The sequence below is a fragment of the Eretmochelys imbricata genome, chromosome 2 (assembly GCF_965152235.1).
Source record: "Eretmochelys imbricata isolate rEreImb1 chromosome 2, rEreImb1.hap1, whole genome shotgun sequence".
In the NCBI taxonomy this organism is placed as follows: Eukaryota; Metazoa; Chordata; order Testudines; family Cheloniidae; genus Eretmochelys; species Eretmochelys imbricata.
The window spans coordinates 148,096,724-148,115,978 of NC_135573.1; the positions used below are offsets into that span (position 1 = coordinate 148,096,724).

The window sequence follows — 19,255 nt, forward strand, 5'->3', positions numbered from 1 at the left end:
AGCGATCACTCGAAGAACTTCCATGTATATAAGTGATACATTTGGGATCCAACATCGAAAACGACCCATTTTTAATTCCAAAATATTTTAAATACATCATATCCCTAAAAATTCCAATCACACTGAAAATTAAGTCCCCGAACACTCTATTTTGTATGGTTTTTTTCTGGCATAAAATATTTAGCGTATTTCCAATCTTTTCCCTTTATTTTCTGGTACACAACCTGAACTATGGCTTTGCTATCACTCTACCATAATTCTGTGGTTTAATTTATGCAACACGTAACCAGAGTAGAGGATGGCCACCTATACATACATTTATAAGTCCGAAGAGGAAAAAAAAATACTTTCCTCCACCACAAAAAATTGCTTTATGTCATCCTTGTGCATGACAGCCAATTATGAGTTTCATGTTCTATTTGATAGTGATACAATTTTGATAAACGAAGATCAATGGAAGGAGTCGCACAAGAATACATAAAAGAATATGACTCTTGTGATGGGGCAAGGCCAGATGGCTATAGGAAAGTACTGGGAGGCTGACATATTAGACCCAGGCTAAACAAATCCCTGTTACCAGGGTAAGCAAATGACAGTTGCTCCAGGTCAATTAAGACACCTGGGGCCAATTAAGATCCTTCCAGAAAGCAGGGAAGACAGCTAGGTTGACTGGGACACCTGAAGCCAATCAGGGGCTGGCTGAAACTAGTTAAAAGCCTCCCAGTCAGGTTGGGGCACATGTGTCAGGAGCTGTAGGAGGAAGCCGCGCTGCTGGAGAAATGGAGCAGTACAAACCCTATCAGGCACAAGGAAGGAGGCCCTAAGGTAAGGGTAACGTAGATATTGAGGAAGTGGGGCTGCTGTGGGGAAGTGGCCCAGGGAATCGTACTCATCCTGTTTCCAAAAAGTCAGCTATCATGAGCTGCTACTATCAGGGTCCCTGGACTGGAGCCCAGAGTAGAGGGTGTGCCCGGGCTCCCCCTCCCCTCCCTGACTAATGTCTGAGACTGGGAGACAACAGAGACTGTGCGAGGGAGGGTGGCTTCTCCTCACCTCCCTTGCTGGTTTATGATGAAAATGGCTCAGTAGGCTGTGACCCTTGCCTCTAGAGGAAGAAGGGGTTCGTAGACGGTCACAGTGAGCCTCTGAGGCTAGCAAAATCCGCCAGGAACCACAGGACCCACTGAGATAAGGTTGGAGCTTTGCCACACTCTCTATTTACCTTATAATTTCAAATTATGTTGCAATAGGGACAGATTTTCAGCTAGTTTCAACCTGTCCTCTAAACTTGCAGGCATAAATCCAAATCAGGTAATTCAGTAACTGGTCTGTAATGTAAGTTTAGAGGCTGCAGCACAAAGTTTGGTTTAGAACAGTCAAATTTATAGTGTAATAGGTTAAAAACAGTTTTGAATTCATTTAAGAGTGAAAAATATTTAAAAACTTAGAACAAACTAATATCATAGTTAGGAAAAAAAATGAAAAAGTAAAATTAGTTTTGTTGCTTAGCATTCTGTAATTTTTTATTTCTCATAACACACACATCTCAAGTCTGGCCATCTAAGGATGGGCTATCACACTTGTTTCCACTGATCAAGAGGTAGCTTCTAAGAATTCCTCTTGAAGATGTTTATTCTTTGTTCTGTCAGTTCCCTCTGCTGGAACGTGGATGGTACAGGCAGAGTGAGCCCTGAAAAAGAGCATCTTTCAGATATTGCATGCAAGCAGTTTTGTCCATCAGGGATCTAAACCATTTGCGCTGAGAGGGCAGGAAGTGTCATGCTGTCTGGAGTGGCTCACGACAGAGTGTCAACCTCGGGCAGACCATCAAAAAGCGGGCAGAAACTCCAAATTGGCTGTATATTCTGTAATTAGATTTCACCAACCCAGTAAGAAGTGTAAACTCCTAAAGCACTATAACAGTCTTACCATGGAGTCACAGACAGTCCCTTTAGGTATTACAGTCTATCTTGACACCCAGGCAAGCTGGACTATGTGATAGATGGTCACTTTACACCAAAAGTCACAACAATATTCAGGTTACTCCCAGTGCCAAAGGACCAGTTACTTACCACAGGTCAATTGTACTCAGCTCTCAAACCAAAAACAACACCTGTAACCAATCCTGTAATAAACTACCTAAGGATTTATTAACTACGAAAAGAAATGAGAGTTATTTACAAGGTTAAAACATGAAACATACACACGCACAAATGAGTTACAGTCTAAGATTTAAGAAGATAATATGAAGCTGCTTATTGTAGAAGCTTGTATGTCCTTTAGGGCTGACCCATGCCAAGCAGCATGGAAATCTCTTGCTTATGTTTAGGGATCTTTGCCCTTCAGAGTCCAGATAGCATAAAAATCTCAGTATCTCCTTGTCAGGGATATTTTATTGCCTTCACCCCAAATTCCAAGCCAATGGGATAAACTCATGTGCAGGTCTCCCTTTCCTGGAGGGAGTGAGGAATGCAATCAATGTCTCTGTCCTTTGATGGAACACAATGCCTCATTTACCTCCAGTGAGGCATCTTGTCTGCAGGCCGATTACTTTACCTTAATGCTTCTTTTCCTGTTTGGTGAGTTACACAATTACAAAGGTTTACAATGTAAACAAACACTCAATATAACTTAATCCTACTTATAATATATGTAGTCCCTGGTATAAATAAATACAGCATCCAACAAGTATTCCATAAAGTCTAAACATTGAACATATTCCTATAAATACTAATATCTGTTTTAACTATACTAACCCATACGTAAGCCAAACTGATTTCCAGCTATGCATTTATCAGTGTTCATTGAGGCCTGGGGCGTTGGCATGAGCTGACACCTGCTCTACCAGCATCACAGGAAGGATTTGTGTTCAGTGTATGCCCCAAAGTGTCAGGATACTGTCATGTTGTCTGAGTTTTTGTGAATTCCACAGATCCTAAGATACCACACCCTGAAAGTGAGCTTTCCAGTCAAGCATGGATGAGTCTTTTGTGACCAGTGCAAATGGAGTTGGATGGCTGAATAATATTCCTGCTAATTCATTCTCTGTAGGCATCCACCAAAAGAGTTTTTGCAACACTTTGATGGGACAGTCATATCTCTCTGCTCTGTCCTTGTCTGGGGTGTGCACTTGTGCCAGCTAGTGTTGTACGGGTCTAAGGTGAAGCCTTGCATGGAGTATCAAATGTAGAGATCATGATCATGCACCTGACAAATCTGAGGGTGAACCTTGTTTTTTGGCGTATCTGATGCTATAGGATCTGTATAGCTTGTAGTACCTGAAGAAATCACTCTTCTGGGAGGAAAACTCTTCCTATGGTCAATTTTTGACACAGGACCAAGTGTGATTTTTCCAGCTGCTTTCCAATCCTTGCACATGAAATCAGTGGCAAATTAGAGCTATAGAGTGAAGGAGCTCCTGACATGAACTGGCCTTGAGCAACCTGTCGTCCAAGCAGGCAAACACAGTGCACCCCTTGTTTTCTCAGATGTGTTGATGCTACTGCCAGACACTGTGAACATTCTAAGCACAGTAGACAGGTCAAAGAGGGTAAATGTTTATTGAAAGTGTTTGTTCTCAATGCAGAAACAGGTATTTTTTGCAGGTAATGCCTATCTGGAAGTAAGAAACCTTGAGATCGAGAGCTGAATACCCGTCTTCTTGGCACAGGGAGGAGATGGTTATATCTACAGACAGCGTTCTGAACCTACATATCTGTTCTGTTGTCTCATGTATAGGATTGGGTAGAGGCAGTTTCCTTTCTTGTGGATCACAAAGTATTGAGTAGAAGCTCTTCCTCAGAAACTTCCGAGGAACTCTCTCGGATAGGAGGCACCTGACAACTCTTCAAGAAGAGGTCTCATGAGAAGGATCCTGGAAAAGGATTGGGAAAGGTGAGATTAGGAGATGTTCTGGTGATGAATTCAATGGAGTAACTCTGACATACCCAGTGATACAATGTGATCTCATACCTGGCTTTGCAGATGACCCCTAAACACACACACACAATAAAGAGGCTGTAGAGAAAGGGTATATTGTGCAGGATGCTGATATGTGGCTCTCAATCATAATGTCAAACCTACAATTTAGAGGCAAATGCAGCAATGTGGGTGGAGCCAATACAATAGTCTTCTGCTTCCCTTGCTATTTCAGGGAATAAACTGGGTGAGATGCTGGCTATGCTGGTTGACAAAGCTGGTCTGTAGTATCTGAAGGAAGTGTACAATCATGAGTCCTTGAGAAGGCTGAGTTGAACCAAAAGGACCTTATGCAAGTTCCTGAGAGTCTTGTAAATTCTTTCACTGAAAATGTCTTTTCCATCAAAAGGCAAGTCCTCTATTAGGCCATGCATCTCAGGAGTAAGGCCTCATATCTCAACCAGAAGTGTCTCTTCACAGGAGATCCCAGTAGCTGAACAGGGAGAAGTGTCATAAGCTGGCTGAAGTCCATAAAGGGTCAGAGGCTGCAATCTTTCCTTCTGAGGCTAGATCTTTCACCAGCTATTTCCTTTCCCACAGGGACCAAATCCAAGTAGCTACCCACAGGCCATACTGGTAATGTGCTAGCATTCTTTGATAGCTGATAGTATGCAGACCCAGAGAAACATGCCTTAATGCTGACACAGTTCAGTCTACATCCTCTCTCAGTCACAGAAGAGGAGTGAGAGGTCTTTGTGCTCGGATTTCTCAACAATTGCTGCAACCACCAGGAACTTCGCATTGGAGTAGTAAAGTAAGAAGGAAAAGTCCTGAGTAGGAACCAGATACAGCCTATTGTATCTACTGAAGACTGCTGACGATGATCAGGGGGGTGTAAAGCCAGACATTTCCAGCTGTATCAAGTAGACACTGTAAGTAGGTAGGAAATTTTAATCTTCAGTTTTTGGCAGAAAGATGTGAAATAAAGGACCAAGTTTTCAGTTGGCGCCTCAGCAGTGTACAGCTGAGTCTATTCGCCATCCTGTTTAGCCATTCTTGAAGCTAGTGGAATTCACCTGGTGGGGATGTAATGTTCTCACATCTGGTGATGTTTCACTAGTAATCTGCAGGGATATCATCATCATCATCATCATCCATGTAAACACCTCCCATGGTATCCAGGTTTGTAGGCCTCTGGTTATCTGGAGCTGCAAGTAGCAGTAGCAAAACTGGTGCCAGAGCCAACGGGACTTAGGCAAGACCACTGGTTGCTTAGGCCGCAGCACAGGCTGAGGTGGTGCTGGCAGGGCCAGGTTTGGTGCCAGCAGGGTTGGACATTGTGACAAAGGCACTAGGAGCTGAGAGGGAAGAGTAGTGAATGTGCCCAAGCATGGTAAGCATACTGAGGCCATTGATGGTGGGCCTGATAGTCTCAACTGAGCCAGATCAAAGAGGCTTTTGCCATGTCCTATAGTGCAGGCTACAACACATTTTGCTTGGACCAGTGTAGAAAGTCCCCTTAATCATCTGGTACTGAAGGGGTATTTGGTGAAATGAGGTGATAGAGTGTGGAGGAGGCTGGAAAGGTTTTTCCCCCTGGCTTTTCAGAGATCAAACAGCCTGAAAATTGAAAGTAAAGTCAAATGCTGATTGTGGAGTCTCAGGGGTCTGATACAAAAGATGACCCTTTGGTCTCAGCAATACCCAGTGCACATATGGAATATGCATTGGGGAACATGGGCTCTCTTGTGGTGCCACAGGTACTTGGAGGGTTGCGTTGTTTCTTTGTTCAAACTTTCCTAGGATTGGTTGGGGTCTCTTTATCCAAACTGTCTCATTCAAGTCAGATCTTGTTTCTTCTCTGGCTTCTTGAAAGGAAGAACAATGCTATGGCAGCAGAGTGCCTGGTACCAAAAAGGAGTGAGCTGCTGATGGAGCCACTTCCCCTTCAGTCCAGTGAACTCAGAGCACCTGTGCACATTTTGACATTGGTGACAACTCTCAGTACCAAGGACAACTCCCGAAGTTAAGAAGATGCTGATCATAGCAAGGCCTTTGAAGATCCAGCGTCTTTCTGGATGTTGGTGCCAAAGACAGCAACAACTTGGAATTCAGCAGGTGAGGTTTTGCCCACTTAGTGGAGGAGGGCTTCGTGCTGACATGGGTCTGTGAGGGCCCACATTATCAGCCTGGTTGACTGTTGCAAAGACTGTAGGTATTAGCACCTCCCCAGGCAGGTGCTCTCTCAATTTAAGTTGCTGTTACCAGTGTGTTCTAGAAAGGCCTTACAGACTCAGCTCTGTAACAGGCTGCAGTCCTCACCCAAACATACTAAACAGTGCACATGAATGTCCAATTTCAGGTATTTAGAACAGCAGGTGGTCCAGAGCTTACAGCCCTTTTTAGCCTCTGTCAGTCATTATAGTTGTGCAGCCTCCAAGCCAGAAGAGAGCAGTCCTTTTTTCTCAGAGGGAAAGGGCTAACACTGACTAAACTAAACTAATCACTAGCGAGGTTCATAACACTCTTTGCTATGAAAGAGAAGAAACAAACAGGTGAAGGCCACAATCCTTTATATGACACTTAGATGTTTAAGATTAACATCATTAGGGGAGTTTATGTAATCCTAACTCACATGGGTTTGGTGGAGGCTCTGTGACTCAACACAAGGGGGCACCATATCCTACAAATGGGAATGCACAAAGGCCCTCCAAGGCCTACAGATTTTACTTTTGGACTCAATTCAGTATTTCTTAAATAAAATAGATTCACTGAGTAGAACTGAGAGCAAAATTTAGTACTCCAACACCTAAATGCTGTGTTAGATGATACCAGTTTAACTTGTAAAGAAGCAAACCAAAGTTCAAGTTGCAACTCAGTATATTTAATCAGAAGAGGCCCTATACTTCCCCCCAACCTCTGGATGTTGTTGTAGCCTTGGTAGAGCAGGTGACTCAGATCAGCTAAATCACAACTCCCTACCAGCCTGGAATATAGCAAGTTTTATTCATCTGAAAGTATCTTGGCTACCTTGAAACCCTGTATGTCTCTCTCTCTCTCTCTCTCACACACACACACGTATATCTCATCTTCCCCACTATTTTGCTCTGTGAAAACAGAATTATAGATAGTTACTCTCATCACAGCCAATATATGCAATTTCCTTTCTAGACCATATCTGGACTTAGAACTAAATAAAAGCAATATAGTTGACTGGTTCCAGTGAAAGTCTATTCCCCTTAGGTATGAAGTGTAGAACTGGCCTGAGGACTATCTTTTCAGGAAAAAGCTGTATGAATGTTACTTTAATGAAAAAGCTTCCAACTCATTGACTCCCTCAGTAATTTAATTATCAGAAGAAAGACTGTAGGTTACAAAATAGAGATACTTCTGACAAGGATTAAAATCAAACTTTCATGAGAGCTTCCTACAGAACGTCAAAGCCACCACTGTTTCAAAGGCTGTGTGATGACAGGTGGCTGCTCCAGAACATTGACTTCAAGGAAGGGTTAACAATGGCTTTAAGGAAGTGAGAGATATGAGCATTTAATAAAATAGAATGAGGTTTGTTACAAGATCAAAAACTTGAACCTTTAAGAAACTGATTTTCTGACCTTTTTAATACCTCCTAAGATATACTCCAAAGTGTCCATTAGGTGGAGAATCAACTCTATCAAAAGCATGGCATGAAATCTTTCCTAGACTTTAGCAGAAATAAGGCATGCCTTAGGAGATTCAACTGTTCTGGTTCCAGCTGGATAGCTTCAACCAGTATAAATCAGAGTAAGTACATGGGCCTTGAAATTGAAGACAATCCATAGTCCATTGGCACATGCATTAGCCTGCAGAATCAGGTCACTAATGCTAGTCATGGATACATAATCCTTGCACACTTTTCTGTCTCTCAGAGGGAATGAAGGAAAAAAGCATGCAAGAGAATGAGAGTCAAACTATCTTCCATGTATGCACACATGCGGATATCATGATGGGAAGAGGAGGTTACTTACCTGTAACTGGAAGTTCTTTGAGACGTGTGGTCCCTACCTGTATTCTACTGTGGTTATGCATGCACACCATGCATCTGGATTCTGAGAATTTTAGAGTAGTGTCTGATGGTCCACGCATGCGCCCTGGCTCACCTTGTGCCTCTGTCTGAGGGGATAAATGGCAGAGCAGACCAACCACCACTCCAGTTTCTTTTCTGGCAAGAATTAGATAAGATCCAAAGCAGAGGGGAAGGATGGTGGACAGTGGAATACAGATAGGGGCCACACATCTCGAAGATTCTACAGTTACAGGTAAGTAACCTCCTCCCCTTCTTTGAGTGATGGTCCCTATTGTATTCCACTATGGGTGACTGACAAGCAGTACCTAAGTAGGAGGAGGGTGCAAGGAAGTAGATGGTAGGGCTGAGTGTAATACCGCCATCCCAAAGGAGACAATCAGCAGACAAGTCCTGCACCAAGGCATAATGTCTTGCAAATGTGTGAACAGAGCCCCAAGTGACCACTTTATGGATGTCCAATAGGGGTGCCTCCTGAAGAGACGCCATAGTTGTTGCTTTTGCTCTGGTGGAATGAGCTCTTACCCCATGGGCAGAGGGGAAGGTTTGATAGCGAATGGAGAACGCAGCCAGAGAGCCAATCGGAGATTCTGTGGGTGAAGATCATGTGCTCTCCGACTCTTTCTGCTACAGCAACAGTCTCAGGGATTTCTTGTTTGCTTTTGTTCTGTGCAGGTAAAAGACGAAGGCCCACCAAACACTAAGGGAGTGGAGTCTTTGTTCATCTGCAGAAGCGTGCAATTTTGGGAAGATCAGAGGTAAGTGAACTGATTGGTTACAGTGAAATTCTGAAACTACCTGGAGGTGAATTTGGGGTGCAGACACAAAGAAACCTTATCCTTACAGAATACAGTGTATGGAGAATCTGCCACCATCACTCCAAGTTTGCCAGCCCTTCTAGCTGAGGTGACTGCTACAATGAAAGTGACCTTCATTAAAAGGAGAGACATGGAGCAAGAAGCAAAAGTGGGGCGGGAGGGGGAGAGAGCTGTGTGTGTGTGTGTAAAAAGGCTTCTGAGTACTGAGAGAACAAGATTTACGTTCCACAGGGGAGTAGGCTTCAGAATAGATGGGAAGGTTCTTAGTAGGCTTTTCCAGAATCTACTGGTCAATGGATGTGTGAAGACCAAGTAGCCCTGAGGTGGATGGTATGCAGTGCTCGCTACCAAGTGGACTCCCAAGGAGCTGATGTACAAACCTGATGTATTAGATATAGTCCAAGATGAGAGGAGTATCTGTAGTTTCTGGGAGAATGCCTCTTTGATGTGCCAAAGAAGAAAAAGTGCTTCCATTTAGCCAGGTAACATTTTCTAGAGTCCTTTCTACTATAAAAGAGGATGACTTGTATGGCTGTGGAGCATGAACGTTCTAAGGATGATACCCATTCAAATACCATTTGTATTTGTTATTTGTTGGGAATCATTAGGAAAGGGATAGATAAGAAGACAGAAAATATCATATTGCCTCTATATAAATCCATGGTATGCCCACATCATGAATACTGCATGCAGCTCTGGTCACTCCATCTCAAAAAATAAATAAATAAATAAATAAAAGATATTGGAATTGAAAAAGGTACATACAGAAAGACAACAAAAATGATTAGGGGTATGGAACAGTGTCCGTATGAGGAGAGATTAATAAGACTGGGACTTTTCAGCTTGGAAAAGAGATGACTAAGGGGGGGAGGGGATATGATAAAGGTTTATAAAATCGTGACTGGTATGGAGAAAGTAAATAAGAAAGTGTTATTTACTCCTTCGCATAACACAAGAATTAGGGGTCACCAAATTAAATTAATAGGCAGGAGGTTTAAAACAAACAAAAGGAAGAATTTCTTCATACAACTCACAGTCAACCTGTGAAACTCATTTCCAGAGGAAGTTATGAAGGCCAAGACTATAACAGGGTTCAAAAAAGAACTAGATAGGTTCTTGGAGGATAGGTCCATCAATAGCTATAGCAGGATGGGCAGGGATGGTGTCCCTAGCCTCTGTTTGCCAGAAGCTGGGAATGGGCAACAGGAGATGGATCACTTGATGATTAACTGTTCTGTTTATTCCCTCTGAAGCACCCGGCATTGGCCACTGTCTGAAGACAGGATAATGGGCTAAATGGACCTTTGGTCTGACCCATATGACCGTTCTTACGTACCATGCCCTGAGGCGGAGTGGATGTGGACCCACTGGAGTGGATTTGATTCTTGCTGTTCCACTGGGTCAGGAGCTTTCCAAATGAAGAAATGTTGGGAGGATGATTGGTGGTTGGGATGCCATGCATAGGAAGTTTGGAAACCAGAACTGTCTAGGCCAGTATGGTGCGATCAGGATGACCCATGCTCTGCACTGCTGAGCATATTTTGAACAGAACTCCGACCAAATAAAAAGCAGAGCGTTGCCCTGGGAGCTGCAATTCATCAAAGAGGAGGTCATTCTGGCCCCTCCTTGGGAATCCTGACACATGAAGCCATGACTACCTGTGCATGACAATGGCAGTAGCCATAGCTCTAGAGGAGGTATCAGCAGCATCGACTGCAGATTGGAGTGCAGTCCTGGCTTTCAGTTTGCCTACATCTATCAGAGCTCTGTCCTGCTGTGGAAAGCTGTCAGTAAACTCCGCAAATTTGGTCTAATTCAGGAAATCGTATTTAGCAATTAGCACCTGATAATTGGCTATCCTGAACTGGAGGCTGGATGATGAGCCTAACTTTCTCACTAGCAGATCCAGGCGTTTGCCCTCTCTGTCAGCAGGAGTAGACTGGGTATGTTGCTGTCTAGCCCTTTTAGAAGCGTCATGGACTGCCGGTGAGTTGGGAGCAGGATGAGAAAGCCAACATTCCCCTCCTTTGGTTGGCACATAACAACGCTTCTCTGCCCTTTTGGGGGTAGGAGCACAGGGGGCAAGTGTGTGCCAAACTGTCCTAGCTGCCCCCAATATGGCTTCATTAATGGAGAGAGCTATTTTGTTGGGTCTGGATGAGTGGAGAATGACTAAGATTTTGTGCTGGGAGTCCTGGATCTCCTCAAGAGGAATCTGAAGCTCTCCAGCAACTCTGGGGAGAAGGCTCTGGAACTGCCTGAAGTCTTTTTGGAGGGGGGAGGAGATGTAGGAGTCACCTCTTCATCCAGGGATGAAGATGGCAATCTTTCTGGTTCCAGCTGAACTGTCCGATCCAGAGTGCAATGTTCCTCCTCCTCCTCCACCGAATCCAGGGGCAGATCTGAGGATCCCCTTAAAGGGAAAGCAAGGGGTGACTCCCTGGCACATTTGATCAAGACTGCAGGGGGTTACTGGTCCCAAGGCCCCCAGTACAATGAGTAGGAGGGGTCAATAAGTCGTCACAGGGGCTCCCATGGCATGGGGTACCAGTGGCTGAGTTAGATGAGGCAGAGGTTGGTCACAAACCAGTGCAGGTCTTTTGGGCAGTGGAGGACACTTGGACAGGGGGAAAGGTTCATTGGGTGGTTCAGAATCTCCCAATGAAGAGAAGGCTGATTCCAGTTCCAATAGCACTACCTTCAGTGCCATTGGAGGGGAAATGTATTCCATGAATGGGACAGGTGATAAACTCCTTCCAGTGGTTGAGTCCCTCGGAGGTGGTGATATCTCCCTGGAGACTGAGGCACCCAATGGAGGAGGGGATTCCGGATTCAGGAGAGTAAAAATGTCCTGTGAGGTGCAGCAGTGAGAAGGAAGTGGAGAGGTGATCAATCTGCCCAGCCCTTTAACCCTCAGATGCAGACATGAGGTAAGCCAGGACCCATGCATGGACCTGACTGTGCTTTCAAATTCTCTGGCTCCAGACACATGGTGCGCATGCATAACCCACAGTGAAATACAATAGGGATCATCACTCAGAGAAGAACAGAGACGGAAGTCTTTTGGAATGGGATACAAATAGCCCCTCCACCCCATTCTCTGGGGCAGATACCATCTGTATTTGCTCAAATATTTTCTGATTGAATTTCCATTCTTCTCCTTCCAGTTCTCAGCAGTTAACCCAGTAAACTTACATTGCCCTCTACATAAGCAGCCCTGACTGAACAACCCTGACTGGCATATGACCCAGAATCCAACTGGTTTTGAAACTTAAAACTGACAGGTTAGAACAAAACAAAAGAAGTCTAACTAAGCAGCCATGGCTAATATGGCGCATTAGATTTAGTGCATGTTGCAAAGACCTTGGAATTATGTGACACTGCTTCCCATTAGTGCTATCCCCCCTCAGAGTCCCCACCAGGCCACTACAAACGGAGCAGCAACCTCCAATCTATTTAAACATGAAATTTAACTTACTCTGAGCTAAAATTTTCAACTTTGGGGGTGGAAACGAAGATATTTGAAGATGAAGCAGCTCTTAGAAATGTACTAGGAAGGAGCTTCTGGTTGATGTTGAAGCCTTGTTGTTCAACAACAGACTACTGGACAGACTACTGGATATGAAGCACTAAGATGTTGAATGATGAAACTTGCTAAATGGGCACCCAGGTACACTGTGTACTTGCATGCCTGCCTCAGTCTTGCTCCTAGTGCAGAAGAAAGACCTAGGGTCATTACTTGGAATAGTGCTGGATAGAAGCACAGGATGTATGACTGTATAAGCTGTTGATAAATGAAGCAGAGAAAGGCTATATCTACACTACATCAGTCTGGACTACAGGGGTGTGAAACGCAGCATGCACAAAAGTGCTGTGCTGTAACTACCCCATGTGGACACTGCTACTGCCAACTAAAAGGTGCCTAGTTTGCGTTAACATAGTTCTGAAAAGACTACATCACCATGAACTAAGCCAGGGGTGGGGAAACGTTTTGGCCCGAGAGTCACATTGAGATTCCAAAACTGTATGGAGGTCCGGGTAGGGAAGGCTGTGCGTCCCCAAACAGCCTGGCCCCCACCCCCTATCTGCCCCCTCCCACTTCCCACTCCCTGACTGCCCCCTTCAGAAACCCCGACCCATCCAACCCCCCCTGCTCCTTGTCCCCTGACCGCCCCCTCCCAGGACCCCCCGCCCCTAACTCAGGACTCCACCCCATCCAACCCCCCTGTTCCCAGTCCCCCAACCCCTATCCACACTCCCATCCCCTGACAAGCCCCCCGGGACCCCACGCCTATCCAAGCCCCTTGTTCCCCATCCCCTGACCACGCACCCCCGCAGAACCTCTGCCCCATCCAACCGCCCTCTGCCTGGCCCCCAGGACCCTCTGCCCCTTATCCAACCCCCCAGACCCCTTACCATGCCGCTCAGAGCGGCACGTCTGACAGCCGTGCTGCCCAGCCAGAGCCAGACATGCTGTCACTCTGCTCGACAGGAGCTCGCAGCCCCGCCGCCCAGAGTGGTGCCCGTGCGGCAACGTGGCTGCAGGGAAGAGGGGACGGTGGGAGAGGGGCTGGGGGCTAGCCTGCCTGGCCGGGAGCTCAAGGAATGGGCAGGATGGTCCTGCGGGCCGTAGTTTGCCCACCTTTGAACTAAGCACTTTTTGTTCATGCCACAGCCTCCACATGGGGCAGTTACAGCACACCACTTTGGTAGTGCAGTTCACAATCCTGAGTGTAAGAAATGCAGGATCATGCAGACAAGCCCAAAGTCAAAGTACTACACTCCTGGAGCAGGACACTTCAATCAAAACTAAAGAGTATAAAAATATTGCTCAGGCATGCAGGAGTGAAATCAGGAAGGCCAAATCACACTTGGAGTTGCTGCTAGCAAGAGATGTTAAGAGTAACAAGAAGGGTTTCTTCAGGTATATTGGCAACAAGAAGAAAGTCAAGGAAAAAGTGTGGGCCCCTGACTGAACGAGGGAGGCAACGTAGTGACAGAGGATGTGGAAAAAGGTAATGTATATAATGCTTTTTTTGCCTCCGTCTTCACGAACAAGGTCAGCTCCCAGACTACTGCACTGGGCAGCACAGCATGGGGAGGAGGTGACCAGCCCTCTGTGGAGAAAGAAGAGGTTCAGGACTATTTAGAAAAGCTGGACGAACACAAGTACATGGGGTCGGATGCGCTGCACCTGAGGGTGCTAAAGGAGTTGGCAGATGTGATTGCAGAGCCATTGGCCATTATCTTTGAAAACTCATGGTGATCAGGGGAGGTCCCGGACGACTGGAAAAGGCTAATGTAGTGCCCATCTTTAAAAAGGGAAGGAGGAGGATCTGGGGAACTAAACGACAGTCAGCCTCAGCTCAGTCCCTGGAAAAATCATGAAGCAGGTCCTCAAGGAATCAATTTTGAAGCACTTAGAGGAGAAGAAAGTGATCAGAAACAGTCAGCATGGATTAACCAAGGGCAAGTCATGCCTCACTCATCTAATTGCCTTCTATGACGAGATAACTGGCTCTGTGGATGAGGGGAAAGCAGTGGACATGTTGTTCCTTGACTTTAGCAAAGCTTTTGACCCAGTCTCCCACAGTATTCTTGCCAGCAAATGAAAGAAGTATGGGCTGGATGAATGGACTACAAGGTGGATAGAAAACTGGCTAGATCATCGGGCTCAACAGGTAGTGATTAATGGCTCCATGTCTAGTTGGCAGCTGGTATCAAGCCTCAAGGGTCAGTCCTGGGGCCGGTTTTGTTCAATATCTTCATTAATGATCTGAAGGATGGCGTGGACCGCACCCTCAGCAAGTTTGCAGATCACACTAAACCGGGAGCAGTGGTAGATACCCTGGAGAGTAGGGATAGGACACAGAGGGACCTAGACAAATTAGAGGATTGGGCCAAAAGAAATCTCATGAAGTTCAACAAGGACAAGTGCAGAGTCCTGTACTTAGGACGGAAGAATCCCATGCACCGCTACAGACTAGGGACCAAAAGGCTAGGCAGCAGTTCTGCAGAAAAGGACCTAGGGGTTACAGTGGACGAGAAGCTGGATATGAGTCAACAGTGTGCCCTTGTTGCCAAGAAGGCTAAAGGCATTTTGGGCTGTATAAGTAGGGGCATTGCCAGCAGATCGAGGGACGTGATCGTTCCCCTCTATTCGACATTGGTGAGGCCTCATCTGGAGTACTGTGTGCAGTTTTGGGCCCCACACTACAAGAAGGATGTGGAAAAATTGGAAAGAGTCCAGCGGAGGGTATCAAAAATGATTAGGGGACTGGAACTCATGACTTATGAGGAGAGGCAGAGGGAACTGGGATTGTTTAGTTTGCAGAAGAGAAAAATGATGGGGGATTTGATAGCTGCTTTCAACTACCTGAAAGGGGGTTCCAAAGAGAATGGATCTAGACTGTTCTCAGTGGTAGCAGATGACAGAACAAGGAGTAATGGTCTCAAGTTACAGAGGGGGAGCTTTAGATTGGATATTAGGAAAACCTTTTTCACTAGGAGGATGGTGAAGCACTGGAATGGGTTACCTAGGGAGGTGGTGGAATCTCCTTCCTTTGAGGTTTTTAAGCTCAGGCTGGACAATGCCCTGGCTGGGATGATTTAGTTGGGGATTGTTCCTGCTTTGAGCAGGGGGTTGGACTCCTGAGGTCCCTTCCAACCCTAATATTCTATGATTCTATGAGTGTGCCTTACTGACAAATTTAAAGTCGAGATCCAGAAATAGGAAGAAAACTCTGACTTGCTTGGCAATCACAAGGAATCTGGAAATAAAAGCCTCTGTCAGTGGTGACTATAATATATACTCTCCAAATAGAAGTTTCTGCAGATTACAGAAACAGATTACAGATTTTAAAGGAGTTCATAAAAGGGGCTTTCTGAAACTCCATGAATCATCCCTCTTCTTTTTTAGAGCCCATTTCTTGGTTGGGTAACTGTCACCGAAACAGAAAAAGGGTTTAACTCTTGTTGAATGGACTCCTGGATTAGCAAGATACAGAGGAAAAGCCTGACTGAGGTTCTGGGTCCCCATTGGAACAAAATTAGGTAAAGAACTGAAGAGTTTACCGAGCTTGAAAATTCCAAATTGTGGTGCTGTAGCTTTAAGCTTCCCAGTAATTCCCAGGATGTGTGAGGATATTGCCTTGCTGAGAGCTGATCATTTCTTTTTAACTCTTTAAAGGAATTCTATTAACTTCATCTCACTAAAAGCAGCTTCAATGAGATTTGCCTCTGGAAGTGGTATCCAGACAGACCTCCAGGATAAGATTCTACATAAAGAAGTATTGCAAAAAAGAACAGAAAATCTGGTCGTCTTATGAGGCTACATTTTGGAAGCACTAGTTGCAACCTTGTAGCTAAAGCTGAGTTCTATTTTGCATATAAGGATTAAACCTTTGCTTTGCATAAAATATAGTATCCAGTATTAAACCTGGAGCAGCTGATATGAGATTTGATGAATAAAGAATTAAAGGAAGGTAACATAATGCCAATGAACATGGGTATATGGAAAACAGACACCGTGAAACTAATTTGGTATTATTTTTTTTTTAAAATGAGATGACAAGTTTAATTGATAAAGGTAATTGTGTTGATGTAATATACTCAGTCTTCTCTAAGGTATTTGATTTGGTACTGCATGACATTTTGATTAAAAATGCTAGAATGATATAAAATTAATATCACAGTGGATAGATTAAAAGCTGGCTAAATGATAGGTCTAAAAGTGTACTGTAAATGGGGAATCATCATTGAGTGGGTGTGCTCCTAGTGGGGTCCTGGAAGGATCTGTTTTTGACCCTATGCTATTTAAACATTTTTATTAATGACCTAAAAGAAAAAACAAAATCATCAATTATAAAGTTTGCAGATGACAAAAATTGGGGAAGTGGTAAATAATAAGAGGACCAGTAATACAGAGCAATCTCAATTGGTTGATAAACTGGACTCAAGCAAATATGTATTTTAATACACCTATAACTGTATACATCAAGGAATGAAGAATGTAGGCCATTACATGATGTGGGACTCTACTCTGGGAAACAGTGACTCTGAAAAAGATTGAGGGGTCATGGTGAATAATCAACTGACCATGAGTTCCCAGTATGACTCTGTAGCCCAAAAGGGTTAATGTGTTCATTAGATGCACATAAACAGGAGAATCTCGAATAGAAATAGAGAGGTTATTTTACCTCTGTATTTGGCATTGGTGTGATTGCTGCTGGAATATTGTGTCGAGTTCTGGCATCCACAGTTCAGGAAGGATGCTGAAAAATTGGAGCGAAATCAGGTAATAGTCTCTGGAATAATAAAAGGATTAGACAACATGTCTTATTGTGATAGATTGAGCTCTTTGAGTCTATTTAGTTTTAAAAGGTTAAGGGATGAATTGATTGCAATCAATAAGTACCTAGATGGGGATAGGTGTAACACAATCCAATGTCTAGAAGTTAACGCTAGACAAAAAATTAAACTGGAAATAAGGCATAAATGTTTAACAGTCACAGTCATTAACTATTGGAAAAACATACCAAGGGGTGTCATTTTTATATCAAGATTGGATGCTTGGTCCCTTCTGGCTTGGAATCTATGAAACTTACAGCATTTATTCTGAATTTGAATGGAATATCTGAGAATTTACAGGTAAATCCTTTAGTTTATAAATTAAAATTAATGTAAAATTTGGTCCCCTTTGACACAGATGTTAAATTTTAGTCTTTATTCCAAATTTTCTTAACAATAGAATAAAAGACACTTCAAAATTTCCACAATGAAAGTTAATTAAAATGTTATGCATAGACTATATCTGAAACTTAATTAAGACTTGATGGCTAAGTTATTAACAGCTGTTATATCTCAATGTTATGATTATATACGATGCAGACAGATTCAGATCAACAGCTCAGATAACCCCTAAGTGAGGCCACTGTGACTAGAGCGGAGAGAAATTTTTTGGCTGAAACTTTTTTCACCAACAAAAGGCAGATTTTGTGACACAAACATTTCATGAAAGTTTTGCTGAATTGTTTGTGTAAAAAAAACAAATGCTGAAAAAGTCAGCATTTTGTTTTGACATTTTCTAAATGAAACATTTTTAGTTCAAAATGACATTTGGATTGTTTTTAAAATAAATAAACTGAAGGAATTTCAAAACAAAAAATGCTCAAAATCTACATGAAACATTGCACTTGAACTGAACTTTTACATACTTTTTTAGAATTGTCAGTGAATAAAAAAAATAAAAATCCATTCTTCACGCAGGTCTAACTGTGATATCACAGCTAATTTGCATGAACAATTTTTTTCATATTGACTCAGTAATATGAGGGAGATTAGACATACGTCAAGAGTTCTCATTGGTAGATTACCTAGCTTAACTGTATTTTATATGAAGAATCCACAGCGGCAAGGTAGTTGGGTATCAGTGCTTGACAGGTTCCCAGTGGCACTGCGCTCTCAGTTTCACTGCATTTCACAGACATCAGGACTCAGCAATCAGGCTCCCCTGCTCCCCTCTTCAGATAGCAACAGTCTCAATAAGTCAATGCAAATTAAAGGTCAGATTCATCAATATGCTTCAGATGCTTTACCTACTCTGGTGATTCAAAGTAGCCATAAATCTAGCATAACTGGTGCACGCTGACTACTATGGCATACCAGTGAAGCTCCTTTTAACAGCTATTTTTTATTAAAGAAATTGATTTAAGGCTAATATGATGTATTTTACAATAATTAGATGTGACATGGTAGAATTTTCTATTTTTTGTTTTGTGTTCATGTATAAACATTTTCATAATAATAGTACTAATACAGGAAATTCCCAGAAAAAAGACTATGTTAAAATGGATTAAAGCTGAGAGTATGTACCAATAGTTTTAGAGTAAAAGTCATTACAAGGATGATGGAATTATTGCTGAACCACGCATTATAAACCCAGGAAAGTCAGAGTTAATGTTACACTGAAAAGAAACCTAAAAATTTTTGTTAAGATAAGAAAAGCACTCAAATAACCTTGACTCTACCTTGTGTAGTAGGAAGAGAGCCTGAGACATAAGCCGTTGTATCAGAGGCCTGGTATGAGGCAGGAGCTGCTCACAGAATCTGGCAAGAACAGGACTGACTGCAGAAATACACATTCCTCAGAAGCACTAGTGACTGACTGCTCACGCAAACACATCCCGATATCATGTGGCACCAGAACATCCCGATATCAAGGATGGTACAGAAACATTCCCCAAGGATAACAGGGACACACTGACACCTCTTAAAAGATAAGGTCAGGATGACAGTATGTAATAGAGATGTTTTGATCAAATCATAGAATATCAGGGTTGGAAGGGCCTCAGGAGGTCATCTAGTCCAACCTCCTGCTCAAATCAACGTGTACAATGTGATCGATGATAACTAGCAATGCCACAGGGCAGTAACTAACTATGTCAGAGGGGCAGCA

General features: G+C 43.5%; 1 protein-coding gene and 1 long non-coding RNA gene across 3 annotated transcripts in view; both read right to left on the bottom strand.

Annotated features, from left to right (window-relative positions):
* Positions 1 to 19,255, bottom strand: part of TERT (telomerase reverse transcriptase) — a 130,360-nt gene that overhangs the window by 82,992 nt on the left and 28,113 nt on the right. The gene's annotated exons all lie outside the window — the stretch shown is intronic.
* LOC144261367 (uncharacterized) lies at positions 1,510 to 18,964 on the bottom strand. Its single transcript, XR_013345237.1, has 3 exons — positions 18,174 to 18,964; positions 16,998 to 17,105; positions 1,510 to 1,690 (listed from the first exon to the last, which is right to left on the bottom strand). It is a non-coding gene; the product is annotated as an uncharacterized LOC144261367 (long non-coding RNA).